The following is an 8,903-nucleotide window of genomic DNA, read 5'->3' as shown; positions in this document are numbered from 1 at the left end:
AAACGACCGTAGGGGCAAGTGGACACCCAATTATGAAGGTTCATTCGTGGTCAAGAAGGTTTTCTCTGGCGGAGCCTTGTTGTTAACGACCATGGATGGCGAGGATTTTCCATCCCCTGTGAATGCGGACGCAGTTAAAAAATACTTCGTATAAGAGACCCGCTGGACAAAAAGAATAAAATAGTCCAGGCAAAAAAGGGCATCCCGGCGAACCAAAAGAAAATGAAAAGGTTCGGGCAAAAATTAGGGATAAAAAAGAAAAACTGTACACCCGGTGTCGCAACCTGAAAAATACAGTGTGCGAAAAAACAACCGGCGAAAGAAAAAGACAGAAGAGTCGCCACCGTGCGTTATTCATCCCAAAGGAGGGAAAGGAAACGCTCGAAGTAAACCTGAAAAAGGAAAGGACAAGACGGGGTCTCGCAACCAAATCTTGGGTTCGGGAGTCGGTTATGCGAAGGGAAGGTATTAGCACCCCTACGCATCCATAGTACTCTACGGGGTCCACTTTTGTGGTTCTTGTCTAAAGGGTGTGAGTTTACCTAATGTGTTTATTTACTAAAAAGGGTTAAGAGAAATGACTCGCGCGGATGTCGCATCCACTGCATACGTATCTCATCTAAATATGAGAATCAGAGTCTTCGTAGCTCGGCTGACTTATGGGTTGGGGGGATGTGTGCTCGCTAAGACATCGCGTCTTATGCCTACGTATCTCATCTGGAATGAGAATCAGAGCAAGCCGTAGTTCGGCTAACTACGGGGTTATGGATTGGGTTTTGGATGAACAACGTTACTACGCAATCTACCGGATGCTCGACCTTTGGAGACTTACTCGCCTGTAGTAGAAGGAGATAACATGTTGCTTTGGGTTTTAGGGTTTGTTCGTGTTGTAGGAACGCACATGCAAAAAGGAAGTCCTAGGCGAAGGAACAGTCCTACCTTAATTGGCATGCAAACGGGAGACTATCCGAAGCCTCGTGTCCTATGGGGAAGCGATCACACCACACAAAACATGTATCTTAAAGTAAGATGCCACCAAGGGGCTCAAACATTGCCTCCTATCGAGGTCTTCCAGCTAAGAAAGCGATAAAGTACGAGAAAGGGAAAAAATTACCACACGGATAAAGATCCGAAGTTACAGCAATTAAAGGATTAGCAACCCTGAGATCTCTCCAGCTAGACCATCAAAGAAAATCAGTCAATACGAGTAATCAGAATAAACCTCCGCATGGTATCCCTGCAAGAGTATGTGAGTCCTCACAAAAACTCGACAAAAGGTTAGATAAACAAGATGAAATCAAGAGACAACAATGCCAGGGCAACACAAGACAGATGAGAACAAAACAGAACGAAAAGCGAATTCTGTCACATTCGCGACTGCATCGCCTAGCGAAAGCTTAGCGAAGCTTCGCTGCATGCTCGCCTAGCGAAGCGGCTAGCGAGCGCCTGCAGGTTTTGGATTTCTCATGGATAATAGTACGATTTTAAAGAATCCAAAACCTATGGCATTCATCTCAGAAACGAAATTATTAAACATTTAAGTCATTATTCACATATTCATACACAAATATAAACCCGTGGGCAAAACCTGACGTTACCTCATGCATTCATAGTATTCAGATTCGAGGCATAGAGTAGTAGGAACAAAGGCATACCTGATGAGAGATCGATTGAACGGCGCGGCTGGATTTGCGAAGCTCTGTTAGGGTTTGCGTGAGGCGGAGGCAAAAGAGTGCGTGAATCGGAGTGAACTTCTCAGAGCTGCCTGAAGATTGTTGCAGAGTAGTTCCTAGGTCTCCTTCTCTCAAGACCTTTCTTCGGTGAAACTCCAAGTGAAACTCCCTAGTGTTTAGTCCTCTACTGAAACTCTTATATTTATAGACTGATTTCGTGGGTAGTGGGCTCAAATGAGGGCAACTCAAGCCCAAAATCTTTCTGATATTTTCTGAAGTGCGCGCCCTTCGCCTAGCGAAGGACCTGCTCGCCTAGTGAGCATGACAGTACTTTTCGCTAGGCGAAGCATCTGCTCGCCTAGCGAGCATGACAGCTCAACAACAGATTCTTGCTTCTTCCAGCCTGGCGATTTGCACGGTGAATAGGCCCCATCTGGCCCTGTTGGTAGTACCTCAAGTCTTTTCCTTGTGTTGACTGATCGTCTAAGTAGAACCCACAAAGTGTCCTGGATGATGTCCGAGCTTCTTGGAGCTAATTCTGATTGACATGATGCAATGTGATATGAAATGCTAAATGACCTAAAAAGTGAATGCATGAATGAGGAGGGCAAATTTTGGGGTGTTACAGCTGCCCCTATTCAATCAACTGGAGACCCGGAAAGAAGATGGCCGCGGCTTTCGTACTTTCGAGGTATCAAGGGATTGAATACAATAAAAGCCCAAAAGTTTGCACTGAAGTGAAGTGAAGTAACAATGCCTGTCAGAATCGGCAAAGAGGTGGTCTTGAAAGAAGAATCCGTCTGGTATGGTGAGAGTCAGTCTGAATACCGAAAAAGAATGTTAACTGGATACCAAAATAAATGGTAACACAGAAATAACCATGGCCTGGATGCCGCTCATCAGTCTGAATACCGACAAGGAATTCGATCTGAACATCAGAAAACTGGCCTGAACGCCACTTCGGTCTGGATACCGGAAAACTGGCCTGAACGCCACTTCGGTCTGGATACCGGAACACTGGCCTGAATGCCACTTCGGTCTGGATACCGGAAAACTGGCCTGAACGCCACTTCGGTCTGGATACCGGAACACTGGCCTGAATGCCACTTCGGTCTGGATACCAGAAAACTGGCCTGAATGCCACTTCGGTCTGGATACCGGAAAACTGGCCTGAACGCCACTTCGATCTGGATACCAGAGCACTGGCCTGAATGCCACTTCGGTCTGGATACCGGAAAACTGGCCTGAATGCCACTTCGGTCTGGATACCGGAACACTGCATGCCCGTCAGCATCGGCAGAAATAGGGAAGGATAATAGAGGCGGTGCATGGGCCAATGACACTTGTTGGGGATAACCAAGGTGAGTCATGAACAATCTTCAATCTGAGTACTGGAAACAACTTCTAGCTTATCACTTGGGATACCGAGAATGTTTTACGCTTACATGCGTATGTTTGAATTTTTCAATGGCGTAATGCTCCATGAAAATGGAAATGCTACGCGATTTGGGAGAATGCAATGCAATATGATTCTACATGCAGGGATGCGAAATGCTGGGTAGGATGCCAAGCTGAGGCAAGGGGATCTGCTGGGGAAATGATCACCATCCTTTGGGCTCTAGCAAGGCTGCTGGAGATGCACAGCGCAAAGAAATATATGGGGAAATGACCCGCCACACGGTGTTCTAGCAATGATGAAATGTCGAGATTCTGACTGGGGAGAGAACGACACTGAAAACCTGCTGTTGGGGAAAGCGATAGTGGTTCTGGAAACCACGATCTGCGAGAGATGACTCAGCAGGGGAAGCAAACACTGATACGGTACTGAGGTTCTACTTCAAGGAAAGAAACCATGGATCTGGCATTGGGATTATCAATCTGGCCTCGAACTCTAAGGAGCAGCCACTTCTGCTGGGAAGATACAGTCTGACACTGTCAACTCCGCTGGGGATATACAATCTGGCACTGTCAACTCTACTGGGTAGTGTATGTCCTGAAACAAACGCTTGGGTAAGTACATTGGTGAGAACCTGCTGGGGATTAAAGAATCCAACACTCTGATCAGCTCTGCAGGGATAAGACACCGAATTCGTCTGTTGGCGACTTCAATGGAGAAGATATTCATGATCATCTGCAGGGGATTTTAAGGAAATGCCCCGAGGGTATCTGTTCTAAATAAACGATCCAAAGCACTCAAAATTTACAGCAATTTTAAATGTTTATTAAGCATGTACCTGTAAAGCCCTTATGTGTCATGATGCAATGTTTATCAAAAAATTCGGACGCCATTTTTGCAAACAAAACAGTAAAATGAAAATGAAAACAGAGATATACTGAATAACATGATTTTATTGATTGACTAGCCTCTGAATAGGCATTTACATCAGGAAGCAATCCCTGGAAAGAGGTAATCGCACAAAAGATAAAAACAGAAATTAATCTAATGGCAATGTGAAATGGATTTCTATTGGGTTCCAATTCTGCTATGACTTGCCCGTCTTCAAGATCCTCCAGATGATCAGCCTTCTGAAAAGGTGACTGGACTGTTTCCTACCTTTCGAAAATTTCCAGTCATCGACATGAGATGAGATTCAGAACTAACTCATAACGCAGTCATTCGCTTGATCCCTAACTTTTTCCTGGATCGCCCTTTTCGGGTTTTCAATCCACCGGGATACCCATTTTTGCATAAGTTGCCTTTTCAGGTTTTCAACTTACCGGGTGTGCGATCTTTTCATTTTTAATCCCTAATTTTTGCCCGAACCTTTTCATTTTCTTGGTTCGTCGGGATGCCCATTTTTGCCTGGACTATTCTTTTTACTGTCCAGCGGGTCTATTTTATGCGAAGTATTTTTTAACTGCGTCTGAGTTCACAGGGGAAGTGAAGTTTTCACCATCCATAGTTGCAAGCATTAAGGCCCCACCATCAAAAACCTTGGTGACAATATACGGTCCATCATAGTTAGGAGTCCACTTGCCCCTGTGATCTGTCTGAGGAGGAAGGATCCTTTTCAACACTAAATCTCCGACTTGGAAACAACGAGGACGCACTTTCTGATCAAAGGCTCTCTTCATCCGACTCTGATACAACTGCCCATGACAAATGGCTGCCATTCGCTTCTCTTCGATAAGACTCAACTCATTGAACCTTGTCCGAATCCATTCGGCTTCGTTTAACTTGACATCCAACATGACTCTTAGAGAAGGAATCTCCACTTCAACAGGTAGGACTGCTTCCATACCATACACCAGGGAGTAAGGGGTTGCCCCAATCGACGTACGTACTGAAGTACGGTACCCATGCAAGGCGAAGGGTAGCATCTCATGCCAATCTCTGTACGTGACGACCATCTTCTGCACAATCTTCTTTATGTTCTTATTTGCCGCCTCAACAGCGTCGTTCATCTTAGGGCGGTAAGGGGAAGAATTGTGATGCTGAATATTGAAGTTCTGACACAACTCCTTCATCATTTTGTTGTTGAGATTAGAACCATTATCAGTAATGATTCTTTCGGGAATCCCATAGCGACAAATGATTTCTTTCTTGATGAAACGGGCAACCACATGTCTGGTGACATTCGCGAACGACGCTGCTTCGACCCACTTGGTGAAATAGTCGATGGCAACAAGGATGAAGCAATGCCCATTGGAAGTTGTCGGCTCAATCTTTCCAATCATGTCAATGCCCCACATAGCGAACGGCCACGGCGAAGTCATCACATTCAGAGGATTTGGCGGCACATGCACCTTATCAGCATAAATCTGGCATTTATGACACTTCCGAGCATATTTGAAGCAATCTGATTCCATGGTCATCCAATAATAACCCGCTCTCAACAATTTCTTAGCCATTGCATGTCCGCCGGCATGAGTACCGAAGGAACCTTCATGAACTTCCTGCATTAACATGTCCGCTTCGTGTCTGTCCACGCATCTGAGCAAAACCATGTCGAAGTTCCTCTTATACAGCACATTGTCTTTGTTCAAGAAGAAACTGCCCGCCAATCTTCTCAAAGTCTTTCTGTCGTTGTTGGATGCCCCTGCAGGATACTCTTGATTCTTCAGAAAGCGCTTAATATCGTGATACCAAGGCTTGTCGTCGACTACCAGTTCAGCAGCAAACACATATGCGGCCCTGTCAAGGCGCATCACATCGATCCTGGGAGCATGGTTCCAACGAATTACCTTGATCATGGATGATAGAGTAGCAAGTGCGTCTGCCATCTGGTTCTCATCACGAGGTATATGATACAATTTTACTGTTGTGAAGAAAGTCAACAGTCTTCTCGTGTAATCTCTGTAGGGGACCAGAGTGGGCTGGAGAGTATTCCAATCACCATTCACTTGATTGATCACCAGAGCTAAATCTCCGAAGATGTCCAGAGTCTTGATTCTCAGATCAATGGCTTGCTCAATACCCAAAATACAGGCCTCGTACTCAGCTTCATTATTTGTGCACTCAAAAGTCAAACGAGCGGTGAAAGGTATGTGGGCACCTTTCGGAGTTGTAATGACAGCACCAATTCCACTTCCTCTGGCGTTGACAGCCCCATCAAACAACAAAGTCCACTTTTCGTTCGGATCAGGTCCCTCCTCAACAATTGGCTCTTCATAGTCTTTCATCTTGAGGAACATGATGTCTTCATCCGGAAAATCAAACTTTATCGGCTCATAATCATCAATCGGCTACTGAGCAAGATAGTCTGACAGAATACTCCCTTTGATGGCTTTCTGGGATGTATACTGAATATCGTACTCTGTCAGTACCATTTGCCAACGAGCAACCCTTCCGGTGAGAGCTGGCTTCTCGAATATGTATTTTACTGGATCCATCTTAGAAATCAACAAGGTAGTATGGTTCAACATATACTGCCTCAGTCGGCGAGCAGCCCAGGCCAAAGCACATCAAGTTTTCTCAAGCTGCGAATATTTGATTTCACAGTCGGTAAACTTTTTGCTAAGGTAGTATATGGCATGCTCTTTTCGACCAGACTCGTCATGCTGTCCCAATACACACCCCATCGAGTTCTCAGTCATTGACAGGTACATTATCAGAGGTCTCCCAGGAACTGGAGGTATAAGGATTGGAGGTTTCTGTAAATACTCTTTTATCTTCTCGAAAGCCCTTTGACAATCTTCATTCCACCTGATAGCCTGATCTTTCCTTAGCAATTTGAAAATTGGCTCACACGTGGTTGTTAGGTGAGAGATGAACCTTGCAATGTAGTTCAACCTCCCTAAGAAACTACGAACTTGCTTCTCTGTTCTTGGCTCAGGCATTTCCTGTATCGCCTTTACTTTGTCGGGATCCACCTCAATCCCTTTTCCGCTAACAATAAAACCCAGTAATTTTCCCGATCTCACCCCGAAAGTGCACTTGTTCGGATTAAGTCTCAATTTGAATTTCCTCAAACGCTCAAACAGTTTCTGCAAATTCACCAAATGTTCTTCTTCTGTCTGAGATTTGGCAATCATATCGTCCACATAAACCTCGATTTCATGATGAATCATATCATGGAACAGAGTCACCATAGCTCGTTGATATGTTGCTCCGGCATTTTTCAGACCAAACGGCATCACCTTGTAGCAGAAGGTGCCCCATGGGGTTATGAAAGTTGTCTTTTCCATGTCTTCTGGTGCCATCTTGATTTGGTTATAGCCAGAAAATCCATCCATGAAGGAGAATACCGAGAACTGAGCTGTATTATCCACCAAAACATCGATGTGAGGTAATGGGAAATCATCTTTAGGGCTAGCTCTGTTTAGATCCCGGTAGTCGACACACATCCGTAACTTTCCATCCTTCTTAGGTACTGGGACGATGTTTGCAACCCATGGCGGATAATTTGTGACTGCTAGAAACCCTGCATCCAACTGTTTTTGCACTTCTTCCTTTATCTGGACAGCCATCTCTGGTCTTGTTCTTCTGAGCTTCTGCTTGACCGGAGGACAACCTTCTTTGAGAGGCAAGCGGTGTACCACGATGTCTGTGTCCAGCCCAGGCATGTCCTGATAAGACCAAGCGAAAATGTCAACATACTCTTGCAGCAATTCAATCAACCCCTTCTTCACATTGTCTTTCAAAGCAGCCCCTATCTTGATTTCTCTCTTGGCGTCCTCGGTGCCGAGATTAATCACTTCAGTAGGCTCTTGATACGGTTGAATGACCCTTTCCTCTTGTTTTAATAACCTGGTAAGTTCTTCAGGGAGTTCACAGTCTTCATCACCCTCTTCTTCAGCTTGAAAGATTGGATTTTCAAAGTCGAAACGAGCCATAGCAGAACCGTTATCAATAGGATCCGGTGATGTGCATCTGCATGAGTGATGGTATGTGCTTAGGAGTGTGAACGAGAAGTGAAAACTAAACAAAACATTGCCATTTTTTATTTTGAAAAACTGCAAAAATAGAAAGACAGGGAACGAAATATTTGAATGCAAAAATACGTCCTTTATTTATGATAAAAATGCAAGTGTCACATAGATGAGCCCTACAATGAGTCATTACACCCTGGGCGGAACGTAAGACTTGGATATGCATGAATAAACAAAGAAAATTACTCTTCAAGAAGAGTGACTTGGATAATCTCTTCAGAAGACCAATTGTTGATGACTTCTCCCGGGATCCTCGGACGCACCCAGTTGTCAATGTCACAATCACTATCCCCATCTTCTTCGTTGACCGCAGAGACCTGGCCATACTGAATGATGCCAGCACTGGAGAAAGTAATCGGCCCCTGAAGTGTTGAAGTTGTAGAAGTCAAAACTGGCTGATACCCAATCCCGAACTTATCTTCTTTCATTGGTAATTCCAACAGACGCCCCCAACCGGGAGCAACACCTGAATCCACCATGGCCCGTGCCTGCTTAAAGGATGAGATAGAGGCACCCGACTTAACCTCTTCCACCGGAGCTGCATCCTTGACTTGAACTGACTCAAAGGCCTGACACAGAGTCTCATGAATTTCACCTTCTACTTCTACATACTTGAATGTAGACAGGTTATTGACCAGGATGTCCTCCTCACCACAGACGGTGACAATTCGTCCGTTGACCGGAAACTTAATCTTCTGATGTAGAGTTGAAGAGACTGCCCCAGCATTATGGATCCAAGGACGACCCAGCAGGCAACTGTAGGAAGGACTGATATCCATCACGTAGAAGACAGTGTTGAAGGTTTGTGATCCAATCAGAATTGGCAATTCTACCTCTCCAAACACCGATCTCTTAGAA

This window comes from Lathyrus oleraceus, chromosome 5 (genome assembly GCF_024323335.1).
Source record: "Lathyrus oleraceus cultivar Zhongwan6 chromosome 5, CAAS_Psat_ZW6_1.0, whole genome shotgun sequence".
Lineage (NCBI taxonomy): Eukaryota > Viridiplantae > Streptophyta > Magnoliopsida > Fabales > Fabaceae > Lathyrus > Lathyrus oleraceus.
Note: the sequence above shows the minus strand (reverse complement) of the source record.